The sequence below is a fragment of the Nicotiana sylvestris genome, chromosome 5 (genome assembly GCF_000393655.2).
Source record: "Nicotiana sylvestris chromosome 5, ASM39365v2, whole genome shotgun sequence".
In the NCBI taxonomy this organism is placed as follows: Eukaryota; Viridiplantae; Streptophyta; class Magnoliopsida; order Solanales; family Solanaceae; genus Nicotiana; species Nicotiana sylvestris.
In genome coordinates this window covers 83,850,977-83,870,678 of record NC_091061.1, presented here as the reverse complement: position 1 = coordinate 83,870,678, position 19,702 = coordinate 83,850,977, and positions in this window count along the sequence as shown.

Sequence of the window (19,702 nt, the reverse complement as noted above, 5' to 3'; positions counted from 1 at the left end):
AAGGGCCTGCCTCCATACCTCCAGTCTCTTGTTAACGCCGTCTCGCGTCTCATCAATCAGAACTATATCATCAGTGGACAACATACACCAAGGCACCTCCCCTTGAATATGGTTTTGGCAAATAAGAACGAACTGAGCGCAGATCATTGATGTAACCCCATAACCATTGGAAACAGCTCTGAGCTACCTCCTACAGTCCTAATCGGAGTCTTAGTTCTATCATACATATCTTTTATTGCCCTAATATAAGCTACCAGTACACCTTTCACCTCCAGGCATCTCCAAAGAACGTCCCTAGGGATCTTGTCATACGCCTTCTCTAGGTCAATAAACAAGATGTGCAAATCCCTCTTCCTATCTTTGTACTATTCCACCAACCTCCTAATAAGGTGGATTGCTTCCGTAGTAGAATGACCCGGCATGAACTCGAACTGGTTCTTTGATATAGACACCGCCCTCCTTACCCTCCCTTCCACCACCAAACTTTCATTGTATGACTCAGTAACTTGATACCCCTACAGTTGTTACAATTCTGGATATCACCTTTGTTCTTGTATATCGGAATAATCGTACTCCACATCCACTCAACTGGTATCCTCTTCGTCTTGAAAATAACATTAAACAGTCCAGTTAGCCACTCCAAGCTTGCTCTACCTACATACCTCCAAAATTCTACTAGGATCTCATCTGGTCCGGTCACTTTGCCCCGACTCATCTTACGCATCGCTCCCGCGACCTCCTCAACCTTAATATGCCTACAGTACCTAAAGTCTTGGCGACTCTCGGAGTTCCCCAATCCTCTGAGACGATGTTTCTATCCCCCTCTTCGTTCAGCAGTTTATGAAAGTATGACTGCCATCTTTTCTTAATCTGGGCCTCTTCCATCAATACACGACCTTCCTCGTCTTTGATGCACCTAACTTGATCCAGGTCATGAGCCTTCCTCTTTCTCGCTCTGGCCAACCGAAATAACTTCTTGTCCCCACCTTTGGCCCCCAGTTCATCATACAACCGACCAAACGCAGCAGTCTTAGCCTCTGTGACTGCTAATTTCGCCTCCCTCCTAGCTTTCTTATATCTTTCTCTGTTCGCTCTTCTCTGCTCCTCGTGAACTAATTAATGAGGGGGTGCACTGTGAACTAATTAAATTCTAGTTGACTAAGTTTGATCACTTTCACCTGCATAGAAGGTGCACTAAGCTCCCTTTATGTGCGAGGTACAGGGAAGGGCCGGACCACAAGGGTCTATCGTACGCAACCTTACTCTGCATTTCTGCAAGAGGCTGATTCCACGGCTCGAACCTGTGACCTCCTGGTTATATGGCGGCAACTTTACCCGTTACTCCAAGGCTCCCCTTCACCTGCACAAAAAATATTTCTTAAAAAAATGTTAGATGAATCGGGAGATATAATAAGAAAAGTAAAATGGCTAAGGGCATGGTCGATTTTTATGCTGGTTCACGTAGCGATGTGGTACCTACATTTAGTCACCTTGGAGTTGGACCACCAGGCTATCTTATTAATTTCTAGAACGAACCACACACGTAAATCGAGGTGAGATAAAAGGAGGTTTTTAAGGCCTCGGAACACAGAATTTACTTGTAACTCAAGTAAAGACCCTTTTGGCTCATCACATCCTCCACCTCTAAAATAATCGTTCGTCCTCGAACGGACATAGAAAAGAAGTACCTGAGTCGGGGAAAAGATGGGGATATCGGCTCCGCATATCGGACTCGGACTCCCAGGTAGCTGCCTCGGCATGCTGACCTCTCCTCTGAACACGAACAGAAGGGTAACTTTTCGATCTCAACTGACGAACCTGCCGGTCCAGAATTGCCACCTACTCCTCCTCATAGGTCAGATCCTTGTCCAACTGGATAGTGCTGAAGTCTAACACGTAGGATGAATCGCCGTGATACTTTCGAAGCATGGACACATGAAACACCGAGTGCATAGCCGATAAATTCGGCGGTAACGCAAGTCTGTAAGCCACCTCTCCCACTCGATCAAGAATCTCAAAAGGACCAATGAACCTAGGGCTTAGCTTGCTCTTCTTCCCAAATCTCATCACGCCCTTCATGGGCGACACCCGGAGCAACACCCGCTCTCCGACCATAAATGCCACATCACAAACTTTGCGGTCGGCATAACTCTTCTACCTAGACTGAGCAGTACGAAGCTTGTCCTGAATAATTTTCACCTTATTCAAGGCATCCTAATATGGTAGGCGGTGTCGGTCGCCAGTTGGATGGTTTGAGCCGGGAGAGGCTTAGTTGTTGGGTACAGATTTAGTAATGCCTTATAGGGAGCCATCTGAATGCTCGACTGGTAGCTGTTGTTGTAGGAAAACTTTGCTAAAGGCAAGAACTGATCCCACGAACCTCCAAAGTCCATAACACAAGCTCGGAGCATATCCACCAAAATCTGAATAGTACGCTCGGACTGTCCGTTAGTCTGGGGATGAAATATTGTGCTCAACTCGACCCGTATGCCCAACTCATGCTGAACTGACCTACAGAAATGTGAGGTAAACTGCGTACCTTGGTCAGAAATGATAGACATGGACACACCATAAAGACGAACAACCTCCCGAATATAGATCTCAGCCAACCGCTCCGAGGAATAGGAAACTGCCACAAGAATGAAATGCGCTGACTTGGTCAGCCTATCAACAATAACCCATACTGCATCGAACTTCCTCTGAGTCCGTGGGAGTCCAACGACGAAGTCCATTGTGATCTTCTCCCTCTTCCACTCAGGAATCTCAATCTTCTGGAACAAACCATCAGGTCTCTGATGCTCGTACTTTACCTGCTGACAATTCAAACACCGAGCTACATAGGCAACAATGTCCTTCTTCATCCTTCTCCATCAATAATGCTGCCGCAAATCCTAATACATCTTAGCGGCGCCCGGATGGATAGAATACCGAGAACTATGGGCCTCCTCTAGAATCAACTCACGAAGCCCATCCACATTAGGCACACAAGTACGACCCTGCATCCTCAAGACTCCATCATCTCCAAATGTAACCTTCTTGGAACCTCCGTGCCGCACCGTGTCTCTAAGGACAAGCAAATGAGGATCATCATACTGCCGATCTCAGATACACTCAAATAATAAAGAATGAGCGACTGTGCAAGCTATCACACGGCTTGGCTCAGAAACATCCAAACTCATGAACTGATTGGCCAAAGCCTGAACATCCAAAGCAAGTGGTCTCTCACCGACTGGAATATACGCAAGGCTGCCCATACTGGCTGACTTCCTACTCAATTCATCGGCCACCACATTGGCCTTTCTCGGATGATACAAGATGGTGATATCATAGTCTTTCAACAGCTCCAACCACCTCATCTGCCTCAAATTTAGCTCCTTCTGCTTGAACAAGTATTGCAAACTCTTGTGATCCGTGAACACCTCACACGACACGCCCTATAAATAATGCCTCCAAATCTTCAGCGTGTGAACAACGGCTGCCAACTCCAAATCATGAACTGAATAATTCTTCTCGTGGATCTTCAACTATCGCAAAACATATGCAATAACCTTGCCATTCTGCATCAAAACCGCACCAAGTCTAATACGCGATGCATCACAATATACTGTATATGGCCCTGAACCTGTAGGAAAAACCAACACTGGCACCGTAGTCAAAGCTGTCTTGAGCTTCTAAAAGCTTGCCTCACACTCATTCGACCACCTGAACTGGGTACCCTTCTGGGTTAACCTGGTCATCAGGGCTACAATAGATGAAAACCCCTCCACAAACCAACGGTAATAGCCCGCCAAACCCAAGAAACTCCGGATATTTGTAGCTGACGTGGGTCTAGGCCAGTCCTTGACTACCGCAATCTTCTTAGGATCCACCTGAATATGCTCTGATGATACAACATCACCCAGAATGCAACCGAACCCAACCAAAACTCATACTTCGAAAACTTATCATATAACTGACTATCTCTCAAAGTCTGAAGAACAACTCTCAGATGCTGCTCATGCTTTTCTCGGCGGCGAGAATAGATCAAAATATCATCAATTAAGACTATCATGAAGGAATTCAAGTAAGGCTTGAACACTCGGTTAATCAAATCCATGAAAGTTGTTGGGGCATTTGTCAACACGAAGGATATCACCAAGAACTCATAATGCCCGTACCGAGTGCGAAAAGCTATTGTAGGGAGATCAGATGCCTTAATCCTCAATTGATAGTAGCCAGATCTCAAATCAATCTTTGAAAACACCTTGGCACTTTGAAGCTGATCAAACAAATCATCAATCATCGGCGGATACTTATTCATGATTGTGACTTTGTTCAACTGTCGATAATCTATACACATCCTCGTCGATCCGTCTTTCTTCTTAATAAACAACACCGGCGCACCCCAAGGCGAGACACTAGGTCTAATGAAGCTCTTATCAAGCAAGTCTTGCAACTGTTCTTTCAATTCTTTCAACTCTAGCGAGGCCATACGATATGGCAGAATAGAAATGGGCTGAGTGTCCGGAGCCAAATCAATGCAAAAGTCAATATCCCTGTAGGGCAGCATACCCGACAGGTATGTAGGAAATACCTCTGGAAACTCACGAACAACAGGCACAGAATCCATAGAAGGAACCTCGGCACTAGAATCAGGAACATACGCCAAATAGGCCAAACATCCCTTCTCGACCATATTTATGAGATAACCCTATGGGTGGAATAACCAGGAGTCCCTCTCCACTCTAAATGAGGCAAACCCGGCAAAGCTAAGGTCACAGTCTTGGCATGACAGTCCTAGATAGTGTGGTAATGTGATAACCAGCCCATCCCCAATATGACATCAAAATCAACCATATCCAAAAGCAACATATCTACTCGAGTCTCAAAACCCCCAATCATAACTATACATGAACGATGGACACGATCCACCACAATAGAATTACCCACCGGTATAGACATATACAGGAGCACTCAAAGAATCACTAGGCATGACCAGATACGGGGCAAAATAAGATGATACATAGGAGTATGTAGACCCTGGATCAAATAGAACTGAAGCATCTCTACTACAGACCAGAACGGTACGTGTAATAACTGCATCGGAGGCCTCAGCCTCGGGCCTGGCTAGAAGAGCATAACATAGGGGTTGGGCCCCACCACTATGAGCTACGTCTCTGGGAAGGCCTCCTGTTGGCTGGCCTCCACCTCTAGCGGCCTGACCTCTACCTCTAATACCTCTACCTCCACCTCTAGCACCTCTATCCCCACCTCTAGCTGGCTGAGCGGGTGGTGGACCACCTGGTGCCTGAACCATGGCACGGGAACCCTGTTGCTGCGACTGAACACCCACTAATCTTGGATAAGCCCTCCGAATATGACCATACTCACCGCACTCAAAGCATCCACTTGAGTGTTGCGGCTGAGGAAACTGAGACTGACCCTGGCGGGCCGGATGACCATGAGAATAGCTCTAAAGAGGAGGTGCTCTGATAGGACCTGATGGTGCACGGTAGAACTGCTTATCATAATACTGCACATGAGAACCACAACCACCTGGAGCACCATGAGAAGTTTGAAGTGCTGAATGAAACAACCTAGGAGGATGGCCCCTACCAAAAGAATCCATGCCTCTAGATGAAGCACCACTGAACCTGATTGAATGACGGAGCCTCTTGTCAGACCCCTGACCACTGCCCTGCAATAGAACCATCTCAACTCTCCTGGCCACACTGGTCGCATCCTGAAAAGAAATCTCGCTCCCAGTCTCCTTAGCCATCTGCAATTGAATCAGCTGAGCGAGTCCCTTAATGAACATCCCCACTCACTCTCTCTCGGTGGGAAGTATAATAAGAGCATGACGAGCCAAAGCAATGACTTTGGTCTCATACTGAGTGACGGTCATAGAACCCTGTTGGAGACGCTCAAACTGCCTCTGATAGTCCTCCCTCTGAGTGATAGGAAGAAACTTCTCTAGAAATAGCTGAGAGAACTAATCCCAAGTCAAGGCAGGCGACCCAGCTGGCCTAGCCAAACAATAATCCCTCCACCAAGTCTTAGCGAAACCTGACAGGCGAAAAGCAACAAAGTCGACCATATTGGTCTCCACTATCCCCATGTTCCAAAGAACCTCATGACAACTGTCTAAAAAATACTGGGGATCCTCTGAAGATGTACTACCATAAGTAGTAGTGAACAGCTTAGTGAGCATGTCCAATATCCACAAAGCATCGGCAGACATAGCTGCTCCATCACCGGTCTGAGCTACTACACCCGGCTGAGCTGCTCCAACTGGCTGAGTTGCTGGAGTCTGAAACTGGGGAGCAATCTGCTCCGGAGTGTGGGTAGCAAGAGTCTGTGCTCCTCCCCCAGCCTGAGAGACGGCTGGTGCTACAGGAAGTAAGCCTGTACAAGTAACACTCTCCATAAGGCCCACTAGATGGACCAAAGCATCTTGGAGTACTGGGGTAGCAATGAACCCCTCTGGGACCTGAGTTGGGCCCACCAGAACTATCTGGGCCAGAACCTTATCATCAAACTCTACATGAGGCTCCACCGCTGGTGCTGCTGCTCTAGGCTGAGCTCTGCCCCTACCTCGGCCCCTAGCACGGCCTCGGCCTCGTCCCCTGCCCCTCGTGGGAACTGCTACTGGGGGCTCGGGCTGCTGGTCAGTGGATGAAAAAGCACGTGTTCTCGCCATCTACGAAAGTACAGAGTAGAAATTCAATTAGCATTGAGAAACCAAACCGCACGATAGAGATGAATAGAGGTGAAACTGTTCCTAACTCTGCAGCCTCTAGGGATAAGCACAAACGTCTCCGTACCGATCCCTCAGACTCTACCAAGCTTGCCCATGTATTGTGAAAGCTAAGCAACCTAGAGCTCTGATACCAACTTGTCACGATCCTGACTTCCCACCCTCGGGAGTCGTGATGGCACCTACTCGTGAAAGCTAGGCAAGCCGAGCGTTATAGATCTTATTACTCTTTTTCCTTAACCTTTTAACAATTTCAAATTAATATGCGATCCACAGCGGAATAATAGTAATAATAAAAGAAATACGGAAGACGAAAGCTGATAATTAACCAAATACTAGTACGAAAACTCCAAAATACAACTCTTCCCAGAACTAGTGTCACAATATCACGGATCATCTACGAATACTACAACCAGTTGTCTGAAAAGAAAGATACAATCTATCTTTGAAGTAAATGAAAACAGAATATAAAAGTTAGAAGGGGACGCCAAGGCCTGCGGATGTCTGCAGGACTACCTCGGGTCTCTGCTGGACTGAAGGCAGCAACCACTCTAAGGTCCAAAAGCTCCGATACCGAGATCTGCACACAGTGCAGCGTATAGTATCTGTAGACATGTGATTTTTGACACTCCCCAAGATTTTTATATTTTAGCACATAAATATTTAATTTAGGTCTAATATAGCTATTTCAACTATTTTTGACTTCTTTACTTTATTTTCGTCATAAAAATGAAAAATTACAAAAAATACTTTAATATGTATATTTCATAATTCTAAAAAAAATAATACAAAAATAGTACCTTATTTTTATCTTTATATAATTTTGAAAATACAAAAAATATATAATTATTTCATGTTAGCTTTTGCATTGTATAGTATTTTTATCTTATTTTAAAATGAGTCAATTAAGGTGTTGGATCACAATTTTAAGAGTTTTTGGAGCCCAATTTTTAGCCCAATTCGGATTAGTCCATTAAGTCTAGGGACCCTTCTAGACTCTTCTTTGGAACAAAAACAAATAAAAAGGACCATAAGGACTTAACACAAAAAGAACTAGGGACTAATTGGTAAAATACACAAAAATATACCTAAACCTAGACTCTAGGTATAAAGGAATGGCAAAGATCAGAAACAACGACCTCCGATTCTATAACAAAGAAATGACCACTCTTAATTAGGAATTTTCCTAAAAAAAGTAGCAGCAACTCCTTACGAAAATTCCATCCCGGTCACGCCGTTTCACCACCAAAACACCTCCCTTTTCAGCCACAAAGCAAACAACCCCAAACCAGCCCCTTCCCCCCAAATTAGGCAAAAAACAGCTGAAAAATGACCGAGCAACAACCAAAAAATGCAGCAGTGTTCATTTCCAAAATCGAGCTGCGTCGCGTTACATGAACCATCCAAAATTGTTCGTTGCCACGACCGTCAAAACCCAGTTGATGTTCGGTCTAGAGAGGTTCGGTCAAGCTGAGTTTTTCCGGTCCTAAGTCAAGGTTTCTATTCGATGTTTACCGGTTTCAAGTGCGGATCTCGATTTTTGTTTCTCAAACAGAAAGTTTCTTTTACTTTGCTGTGTTGAAGGAACCTCTAGCTATGAAGGTCTGTTCCTACTTTGATTACTATTACTTGCCATACTTTAGCCGATTAAATGAATGCATAATTTTGTTTATCTAATTTTTTGTTTAACTTTTGTTAGGATTGGTTATATATTTTTATATATATATATTTATATATATATATAAATGCTTTGGGGTGATGATGGAAAACCGTTTGTATATGAATACATAATTTTGTTTATCTAATTTTTTGTTTAACTTTTGCTGGGATTCTCGGTATATATATATATATATATATATATATATATATATATATATATATATATATATATATATATATATATATATGTATGTATGTATATAAATGCTTTGGGGTAAAAGACTTGGGCCAATTAATGTTAATTTGCTCACATGTTTTAGGAAATGGGCCGGGTAAGCAAATTGTTTCACTGTTTTTCAAATAAATATTATGCATAGTTTAAAAGATCCCACGAATTACGGGATGGTGCAGGTTGTGTTTAATCTAATCAAGAAGCTTAATATATGCATTCAACATGGAACCAACTTGCTGCTAGCTCTCTTTGGAATTGATAATATCTCCATTCCTATTTCCTTGTATCGAAATTCCATATCCCCCTAGTTGTTTGCTGCTACTTATATGTTAACAATAATTTGCAATCTGTCATGGGACGAGAGAAGTACAGATGCAGAATTGCTTAGAATTGATGCCAATATTGAGTTACAGACTACCTATTTCAATGTCCTGCACTCTTGCAACTTATTTGTTTGTAGTTTAGTAGTCTTATATCTTTATATTGCTTCTACTGCAACCTATGAACACCGTAGTTTGCTTTATAATAAAATGATGACAACTACGGGTACGACTCCCATGGCATGGTCATAATACATAATTCCTAAACTCGGGTGCGCATTTATGTGACCCAAATTCAAATCCCAACAATATCAAAATATGTCGAAGACCGCGGGTGCATTTATGTGACGTGGTTCAAGACGTGTTTTAACAATGTTACAATATTCGTAATAATTAAATAGAGAGGTTAAGTTAAAATTTGCACATAGGTTTAACATGTACTAAAATCAAGTAACTAAGCCGAATATAGCAATTGAGCGACCGTGCTAGAACCATGGAACTCGGGAATTCCTAACACCTTCTCTTAGGTTAACAGAATTCCTTACCTGGATTTTTTGTTCGCGGACTGTAATACAGAGTCAATCCTTTCCTCGATTCGGGATTTGAACCGGTGACTTGGGACGCCATAAAATTATCCCAAGTGGCGACTCTGAATTTTTAATAAAATAATCCTGTTTCGATTGTCACTTTAAGTTGGAAAAAACTCCCTTGTATACTCCCTTCAGGGGTGTAGGTAAAAAGGAGGTGTGACATCTCTGGCGACTCTGCTGGGGACAAAAACCCAGAATCTCTGGTTCAGGGTTCAAGAATTCGAGCTTAGACGAATGGTTATATTTGGTTTTATCTGTTATCTGATTTTATTTCATGTTTGAGTCTAATGTGCTAAATGTTGCTTTTGCCCGCTTTGATATTATCTGAACTGTATATATAAACTGCTACGAAACCCCTCTCTTCTCTCTCCCAAGGAGTGTACGTTGGTCGTGACTTCTTTCTGTTAGTGTCATATCCCAAATAGAATGAGGTTCGGACAAGTTGCAAAGCCGAATGATTTTTTGGTTACCGGTATGCAGCTCCCCCTCGGCTCGAGTTGTCCGCTCAGGTAAGCTAGGTCTAGAACAATAAACCCCGGGATTTAAGCCTAGAAAAATACAGCTTCATGTCGGATCCCTAGTAGGAACGCTTGCTTGCATCATGTGCATTTGACTTAGGGGACTCAACACAGGGGTTGGGTCCGTCTAGGACAGGTGTACCCAAAATAATAGACCATCTTGATGCATCCTATGTACTACATGTTGCATTTCTTCAAGGGTAAAAGGGTCATTTGGCAGACCAATGATAATTGAGGGCGAATGAAAAAAAAAGAAAAAAAGAGAAAAAAAAAGAGAAAAAGAGAGGCTGAAGTGTGAGGATGAAGCGAGTAGGGCCCAATTATATTTTTGTTACATTTATTAAGAAAAAAGAGCATGGAAACTTCAAAAAGATTTTGCACTTCTTATCATTTTTCAAAAAATCAAAAAATCGAAAAAAAGAAAAGAAAATCTAAAAAGATTTTATACGTTTCATCATTTTTCGAAAAAAAAGAAAAAATGTGTTTTCTATATGTCTGTTGCTTTTTTATTATTCACGCCCGTACCCAATCTGTCCGAACTACGCATACCAGATTCTCGTCTTTCGGGGCGTGATACGTGGAAACCCACATAGGGTCCGTTCTTCTTAGTAAATCTTAGGTTCTTGGCTTTGCGGGGTCATAGCCAAATTTTGCAATTCTATCCACCTTTTGGCCAAATAAGCCAGTTTGCAAAAATAGCCTAAATCATGTCTTCCATGTGTCCAGTAGGGAATGTTATTGTCTCACATAGTGTTGATTTAAAGTTTTCTCATACAGGTGCGGATTTACTTACCGAAGTTTGAGCATGACATGCCCCAGGACCCCCCGCATTCAGGAGTTACTTAAGGAGATTTTTATATTTGTTATTTTTATTTTATTTTTATGTTTTGAGTATATTTATTATGTCGTCTTTTACTTTCTAGTTTTGTACAGCAATGTCGAGTTTTTTTTTGTTATTGTACTTTTTATTTTGTATTTGAAAAGGTGTGGTATAACTCAAAATTAAAAAAAAACAAAAAGATATTTTGCGTTTTTATATTTCCATTAGAATTTTCTTTAGAAATACTACTCCTAGAAATCAAGAAGAAAAAAAATTGAGGTGTTTATGTACAACAATGTCGAGTTTTTTTTGTTATTGTACTTTAGTATATTAGGACCGAAAAAAAAGAAAAAAAAAAGAATTTTCTTTTAGTATCTCTTTAAAAGTTTTCTTTAAGGCAATAATTCCAAAATCCAAAAAGATTTTTCTTGTGAGGTGTTTCTTTGGGAAATTATTGAAAGATGAAAAAAAATTCTTTTTATTTTCATTAGAACTTTAGGATATTGTACATAGAAAAAAAGCATACTTTATCTTTTGTTTATCATTAGAAATTTTCCTTTAGGCAATCAAAATTGAAATATAAAAATATTATGTTTTATCTTTTTCATTGCTTGCTTCGAAATCTTGCGTCAGGATATCAAATGAAGATTCAAAATGTTTTTCTGTGATTTATTCCTTAGATTTCCTTCATAAAAAAAAAGAATCAAAAAATATTTTTCTCTTTTAGGGTTTTCCTTGATAATTTCTCATAGAGTATCCGTTTTAAAAAAAAAAAAGAAAAGAAAATGAAAATGTTAGTTTGTTTACTTTATTCCCAATCTTCCAGAACTACGCAAAGATCTGATTCATGCGGCGTCATGATACGTAGGCAACCTACATAGGTTCAATCGAATCATTTTTTTACTGTTAAAAGAAAAGAAAAAAAAAGGAAAAAAGGAAAAAAAGAGAGAAAAAAAAAAGATGCAATTGTGGGATGTGAGAAATGAGAGGAAAGAAAAGAGTGAAATTAGAAAAGGAGGAAGGAAAATGATCAAGCAAGTGCTAGAAAAGCAAAGAAAAGAGAGGATTAAAATGAACAAATTGGGATGATGCCAACTGACCTTTGTACCCTCGGAGTCATTTTAGAACCGATAACTGTGGCTAGGTGCATTGCACATAAAGTGAGATTATCTTATGTTAAATGCTCTAACGCTAACGTGATGACTTCATTTTGTTATATTCATAGCAGAAGGGTGGTTGGTTTGTGGTTTTAAAGTGGTAACTCTTCTCTATAACATAAAGTCAAAGGTAATGGCAGACAACAACAGAACTGAGTTGGTTGATACCAGCGCTCGAAAGCAGTTGGTTGAACAGGACAATGGGTTGGTTGAAGAGGTAAAGATGTTAAAACAACCCATGGCTGACATGTATCAGGCTTGGATGGCTGGGAAGGCGCCACCACCCAGCTTCTTAGATGCTGCCCTTACCCAAACTTCGGACACAATGACAGATGATCCTTCATACTCTCCAGATCCACCCGCTTATCTCCAAGCTCATGATGCCCAATATTACCCTTCAGAGGTTGCCCACAAGGTTCCCTACTCATACAAACAAGGCCCAAGGGATGAGCCTCGTGTTGAAAATGAAAGGTTCATAGGAAGAAAAGGGAAAGACGGGCACCCAAGAGGCTGAAAGGCATAGAACAGTCCTTAAAAAACAAGCAAGGAACGGGAGACCAGGGAAGCATGGCTTATAAGGAACTGTCTGTGTCCCTTGACGTTCGCCTGCCCGCGGGGTCTAAAATGCCAAAATTTAACTTGTATGATGGGTGTGGGGATCTGGTAACCCACCTGAAGGTTTATTGTAGTGAAATGAGAGGTGTTGAAGAGAAAGATGACTTGATGATGGCGTATTTCAGTGAGAGCCTGACTGGGGCAGCTTTGGACTGGCATGCTCGTCAAGATGTTGGTAAGTGGCCTACATTGGGTGACATGACTCAAGATTTTGTTCAATACTTTCAATACAAATCAGACGTTACCCCAGACCGCTCCTCCATATCTTGGATGGGAAAGAAGCCGGAGGAAAGCTTTAAAGAGTTTGGGCTCAGATGGAGGGAGCAGGTTGCTCGAGTCAATACCCTGATTGGTGAAGAAGAAATGGTTGAGCTTTTCCTACAAGCCCAGGGGCCCACCTACTTCAGTCATTTGATCCCGGCCCTGGGGAAGCCTTTCAATGATGTGTTAAGAATGAGGGAGCTAATAGAAGAGGGAATCAAGTCAGGCAAAATCATGAGTTGTTCGAAAAACATTCAGAACATCCTAGTAAGCTTGGGTGGAAGAAAGAGAAACAGAGAAGATGATCCAATGGGCTTTCCCGATCAATACTTCCAGCCTCGACATCGTCTCCGTGGATATCCTTATGCACTAGATGATCCTCCCCAATGTCACTTCTCTCCACAGAACTCCCAAAGTCGTACATCACTCTCCCAGTACCCAGCTCCATAAAATGCCTATCTACCCCTACGAGTCTACCAAAACCCCCTAGGATCAGGTTTCCGGCCCAATCAAACCTTTAAGAACAAGAGGTTATAGAAGAAGAAGACCTTCACTCCCTTGGGAGAGTCATATGCTAGTCTGTTCCAGAGACTAAGGATATTGGACATGTTGAAGCCGACCCAGATAAAAATGCCAGACCCTCTTCCAAAGAAGTTTGATTTTTCTCAAAGGTGCGCATATTGCTCGGATGCCCCGGGGCATGACATAGAGAAGTGTTGGAATCTGAAGAACACAATTCAGAAGCTTATTAATGCAAGCGACATTGTCGTGCAAAATCCATATGCAGCAGACACTAGCCAAAGTCTGTCACCTGTGCATAATGAGACGCATATGGTGGGTATGATTTATTTTGAAAAGGAATGTGAGAATTCTTCTAGGATCCTTGGAGGTCCACGTGCTACGAAGACTTCAGCGCTATCAGAGGTTGATCCTAAGAATGAGCAGGCAAAGGGAACCAAAGACAATCGGTTCAGAACGATGTGATGGAGGATTGTGAAGGTCCTAGCATTGTTGATGCAGAAGTCAATGGCTAATATGTTGAGTTAGATGATTGGAAAGATGCTCTTTTCTTGGTTTGCCAGGGAGGAGTTTTGGTGGTTTATTTTGTTGTCATTTCTGTTGTCCGAGTTATTTCAGGGTTGTAATCCGGATATTGTCTTGTGACTCAAACCCTTCTATCCTTTTATTTTGCTTAGTTTGTTTAGCCATAATAGCCCGTTTAGTGTTGTCTAGGTTTGTTCTAGGTTTGTAACCCCAGTTTTGTTTGTTTGTTTTGTTGTCCAAACCCTTTCACCATCTGTCTAATGCAATTTTTTGTTTTCTGTGATTTCTAGTCATTTTCGTTTAGTTCTCTTTTCTTTTTATAGTTCTTTTCCTGTTGACTCTAGTAACATGACATGCACGCGTAACTCTCAGCCTGGTTTTAAAAGTCAGTTTAATCACGAAGCAATAAAACAATGTTGAAGATGTAAGGACATTTGAGGGAAATAAGTAAAGGCATTTTGAGATCACTTCAAGCCCGAATTGTGTGAAACTGGGGCAGATAGAACATAAAGAAACCCTATTGAAATGCATCTTGCTGCATCGGGTCGAAGCTAAAGGCAAGTTCGCCCTACATTTACAGGGGGGCGTTCGTGGTAATGAGAGTGAGAGTGTTGTCCAATGGTGCTTTGTATTTAATAGATGTAGAAGGCAAATGTGTAGAAGTGGCTATCAATTCTGATGTGGTCAAAAGATACTATGTATGATTTCTTTGGTTAAGTTGTGTTTGTTTGTACTTGGCATGTTTTGAAGATTGGAATGACGAAGGCATTTTGTTCTGCTATCTAAACACTTTATCCTTTGTTACCCTTTTTGAGCCTTATTTATTTCTTTTTCATACCCCTCTTTTGGAGTCAGTCAGAAACGCAAGTGCAAAATGTAAGTAAAGGACAAAGAGAAAAGATAAAGAAAAGAATGAAGAGAAAAAGAAAAGAGTGACAAGAAAAAGGAAAAAAAAAAGAAGAAAAAGAGAGGAAAAAACAACAAAAAGAAAAACAAAAAGAAGAAAAGAAGAGAAAGAAAAAGAAAAGAAAAATCACAACAAACAAAGTAATTCCTATGACATGAACTACGTTCAACCTGATTCCTTTTAAGGATATGTAGGCAGCCTCACGGTTTGGTTCCATCGAAATAAAATCCAAAAGTCCCCAAGCAAGAAACTGGGGCAAAAGTTGTGGTTGTTGCAGGAAATCTGATTCCAAAAGTTGTAATTTTGAACCCAGTTAAATTGTATTGAGCCTTTTATACCCTTTCTTTCTAACCCTGACCAAAAGCCCACATTACGGTCCAAAGAAAGACCTTCCGATCAGTCTTCGAGAGATGTCAAGTCAAGCGAGTAGAGGTGAATCATATCAGGGGCAGCACTCTGGTCCAAGCAAGGAAAAATGAAAAATGAGAGAGTCTTATTGGTGAAAACCCTCACGGGCATCGTAAGGCGATGAAAGCTGAAAGAAATAAAAAATGAGAGAGTCTTATTGGTGAAAACCTTCACGGGCACCTTGATGCGATGGTAAGTTGAGAAAAAGAACAAAATGAGAGAGACTTGATGGTGAAAACCCTTCGGGCACTACAAGTCGAAGAAGGATTGTGAATCAGATTGGATAATCAGAGCATTGAAGCCCAGTTTCACGGTTTAAAAGACAACAAGGGTTGAACATCAGGCTTGCTTGACAGAATAGGCCACAGGTGCATGTCATGGTCATTAGAGTTGGTATCCACATCCGATAGGTTTCTACTTTATAGTTTTCTTGTTAGGAATCATCTCTTTCCATTGTCCTTTACTCTGTTCCTTTTGCCTTGTTTACTTCCTCTTTCTGAGTCTGTTTGGTCAGAACAAGTGAGAAATGACTTCAAAAAATTGCCACCAGCTTTCCAATTGCACAAAATGGGATCTGACTAGCACATCAAAGTGTCATAAGTCAGGAAAGAACAACAAGCGCACCGAGTTGGTAACAATCGACATGCTTTGGGATCCATGTGAAATATAAAGGTTTGGTATATATCAATTCATGAACAATGCAACAGATGGAGGATTAGTGTGAACGGATCAAAGGTATTTTCTGTGATAAGATTGACAATTTGGGTTGGTGAACTAGTGACAAGCAAGATCTTCCAAGCAGAAATCAAAGTTATCATGGCAAGTGATGGGGCAATAGACCTTAAGGTCAAGGCCGGTGATTTAAATCAGGAATGAACAACGTGTGCACTGAGTTGGTAACAATCAATATGCTTTGGGGATTCATGTGAGACACAAAGGTTGGTAAATGTCAGTTCATGAGTAATGCAACAGATAGAGGGTATTGGATCTGAACGGAGAAGAGTTATTTTATGTGGTAAGGATGACAGAGAAAGTGGTTAGTTAATAAACAAACAAGGTCTTCGAGTGGAAACCAAAGTGATCATGGGAAGTGAAGGAGCAATCGCCATCAAAATCAAGCCACAAACCAACCACCACATTTTTAAACTGACAAGATTTTTTTTTGATTTGAAACAGGGGCAGAAAAGTTCGGTTGTTCCGGAGAAATCCTCCGCAGGGGAAAGGCAAGCACCAGACAGGTTTGATGTTTAATTTTCAGGTCCCGCCTGGATAATGGGATTTAATTTGTAGTTCTCAGGACCCTCCTGAAAAATGGGACCTAGTTCAAAGTTCGAAACAATCATGAGTAGAATAATCTAGCATAAGTGTATCCCAAAGGAATATAAGTTGGCTCAGAAGTTTGCATGTTCGAGATAGGATTTAATTAGGAGTTTTCAGGACCCTCCTAAATAATGGGACTTAGCTTTAAGATTCGATTAGATAACAACATTTAGCGTAAATTCTGCTGTAGGGTAATATCATTCAGCCATAAAAGTTGGCACTCTTAAGATAAGACTTGATGTTTGATTTTCAGGACCCTCCTGGATAATGAGATTTAGTTTTTAAGTTTTCAGGACCCTTCTGGATAATGGGATTTAGTTTTTAAGTTTTCAGGACCCTCCTGAATAATGAGATTTAGTTTTTAAGTTCTCAGGACCCTCCTGGATAATGTGATTTAATTTAAAATTCTTAGGACCCTCCTGGATAATGGGATTTAATTTTTAAATTTTCAGGACCCTCCTGGATAATTGGATTTAGTTTTTAAATTTTCAGGACCCTCATGGATAATAGGATTTAATTTAAAATTTTTAGGACCCTCCTGGATAATGGGAATCAGTTTTTAAAATTCTCAGGACCCTCCTGGATAATGGAATTTAATTTAAAATTTTCAGGACCCTACTGGATAATGAGATTTAATTTTAAAAGTTCTCAGGACCCTCCTGGATAATGGGATTTAGTTTTTATGTTTTCAGGACCCTCCTAGATAATGTGATTTAGTTTTTAAATTTTCAGGACCCTCCTGGATAATGAGATTTAATTTTAAAATTTTAGGGCCCTCCTGGATAATGGGATTTAACTTTAAAAATTCTCAGAGCCCTCCTGGACAATGGGACTTAGTGAAAATTCAAAACGTTCATGAGTAACAAGATCTAGCTAGGCTCTACCTTGAGGAAATATAAGTTTGGCTTTGAAGTTTTCATGCTTAGGATAAGATTCAATTTGAAATTTTAAGGACCCTCCTGAATAATGGGACTTAGTTTAATACCTCCCTTAGATGCTAAGATTTAGCATAAGTTTCACCGTTAGGAAGTTGAATTTAGCTTTGAAATTTTCACCCTTAGGATGAGATTTGATTTTAAATTTCAGGACCCTCCTGGATAATGAAATTTAGTTAAGGTCTTCATAGATAACAAGATTTAGCGGAAGTCTTACCTTTAGGAAATATAACTTAGCTTTAAAACTGTCATATAACTAGGAGTTTTCAGGATCCTCCTGGATAATGGGATCTAGCTTTTAAAATTCTTTAAGATTCTCTGGTAACATGATTCGATTAACACTCACGGATGCGCCCAGCCCCAAACTGGGGCAAAAAATTTTCTTTGTTTTTGTCTATTTTTGAAGTTCAATAATCAGGCGTCCACCTGGAGAACAAGGAAATACATTTCAAGTTCAGCAATCAGGCGCCCACCTGGAGAACAAGGGAATACATTTCAAATTCAACAATCAGGCGTCCACCTAGAGAACAAGAAAAGACAGTTCAAGTTTCAAGGGAAAGTAGTTCTGAAGGAAGACAGTTCAAGATTTGGCAATTAGGCACCCACCTGGAAAACAAGGGAATTCACTTCAGAATACAATTCAAGTCAGCAACAAAAGAAGCTCGCGGCAGGAATGCGAGTCAAAAGTCCGAGATGATCAACAGAAGTTAGTCACAATCTAGAATAATAAAAAAAGAAGAAGATAGAAGTGAATCCAAATGCATAAGTTGATGAAGGATGTGAGCCGCTCAAGACATGACCGAGGTCACAAGCACTGCATGCCTGGTCTTAGTCCGAAAAGCTGAAGAAAGATGAACTAGCACCTGCAACTAGCAAGCATCAAGGTTCAAATCTAAAGTCTGCATGAAGAACCACTCAAGACTCAAGATCAAGCTTCAGAAGACTTATAGATAGGAATCTTGTAACTCGTAGTTGATAGGCTTAGCTAGTCTTTTTCATGTTTGATTTTTGGTGTAACATCAGGACCGCGGACCGGAACCTCGGCGGAACGGCACCTCAACTGGCTCTCTACTTCAGCATACTCCATCATCTCACTCACCTCTGAACTACGCGTGTCATGATTCCTTTATAGTCAAGGATATGTAGGCAGCTCAGATACCAAGGCTCGGCCACTTTCCCCTTTTCTCTTAGTTTTAGTCCCTCCAAATAAGGGTCGGGTCAAAAAACCTGTCTAGTCGTTCTTTGTCTGAAAACACTTCGTATTTCCTGTCAAAGAGGGGCGTAGACATGTGATTTTTGACCCTCCCCAAGATTTTTCATATTTTAGCACGTAAATATTTAATTTAGGCCTAATATAGCTATTTCAACTATTTTTGACTTCTTTACTTTATTTTCGTCATAAAAATGGAAAATTACAAAAATACTTTAATATGTATCTTTTATAATTCTAAAAAAATAAAAAATAAATACAAAAATAGTACCTTATTTTTATCTTTATATAATTTTGAAAATACAAAAAAAATATAATAGTTTCATGTTAGCTTTTGCATTGTGTAGTATTTTTATCTTATTTTAAAATGAGTCAATTAAGGTGTTGGATCACAATTTTAAGAGTTTTTGGAGCTCAATTCTTGGCCCAATTCGGATTAGTCCATTAAGCCTAGGGACTGGATCACAATTTTAAGAGTTTTTGGAGCCCAATTCTTGGCCCAATTCGGATTAGTCCATTAAGCCTAGGGACCCTTCTAGATTCTTCTTTGGAACAAAAACAAATAAAAAGGACCCTAAGGACTTAACACAAAAAGACCTAGGGACTAATTGGCAAAATACATAAAAATATACCTAAACCTAGACTCTATATATAAAGGAATGGCAAAGATCAGAAACAACGACCTCCGATTCTATAACAAAGAAATGACCACTCTTAATTAGGAATTTTCCTAAAAAAACTAGCAGCAACTTCTTACCAAAATTCCATCCTGGTCACGCCGTTTCACCACCAAAACACCTCCCTTTTCAGCCACAAAGCAAACAACCCCAAACCAGCGCCCCCCCCCCCCCCCCCAAAAAAAAAATTAGGCAAAAAACAGCTGAAAAATGACCGAGCAACAACCAAAAAATGCAGCAGTGTTCATTTCCAAAATCGAGCTACGTCGCGTTACATGAACCATCCAAAATTG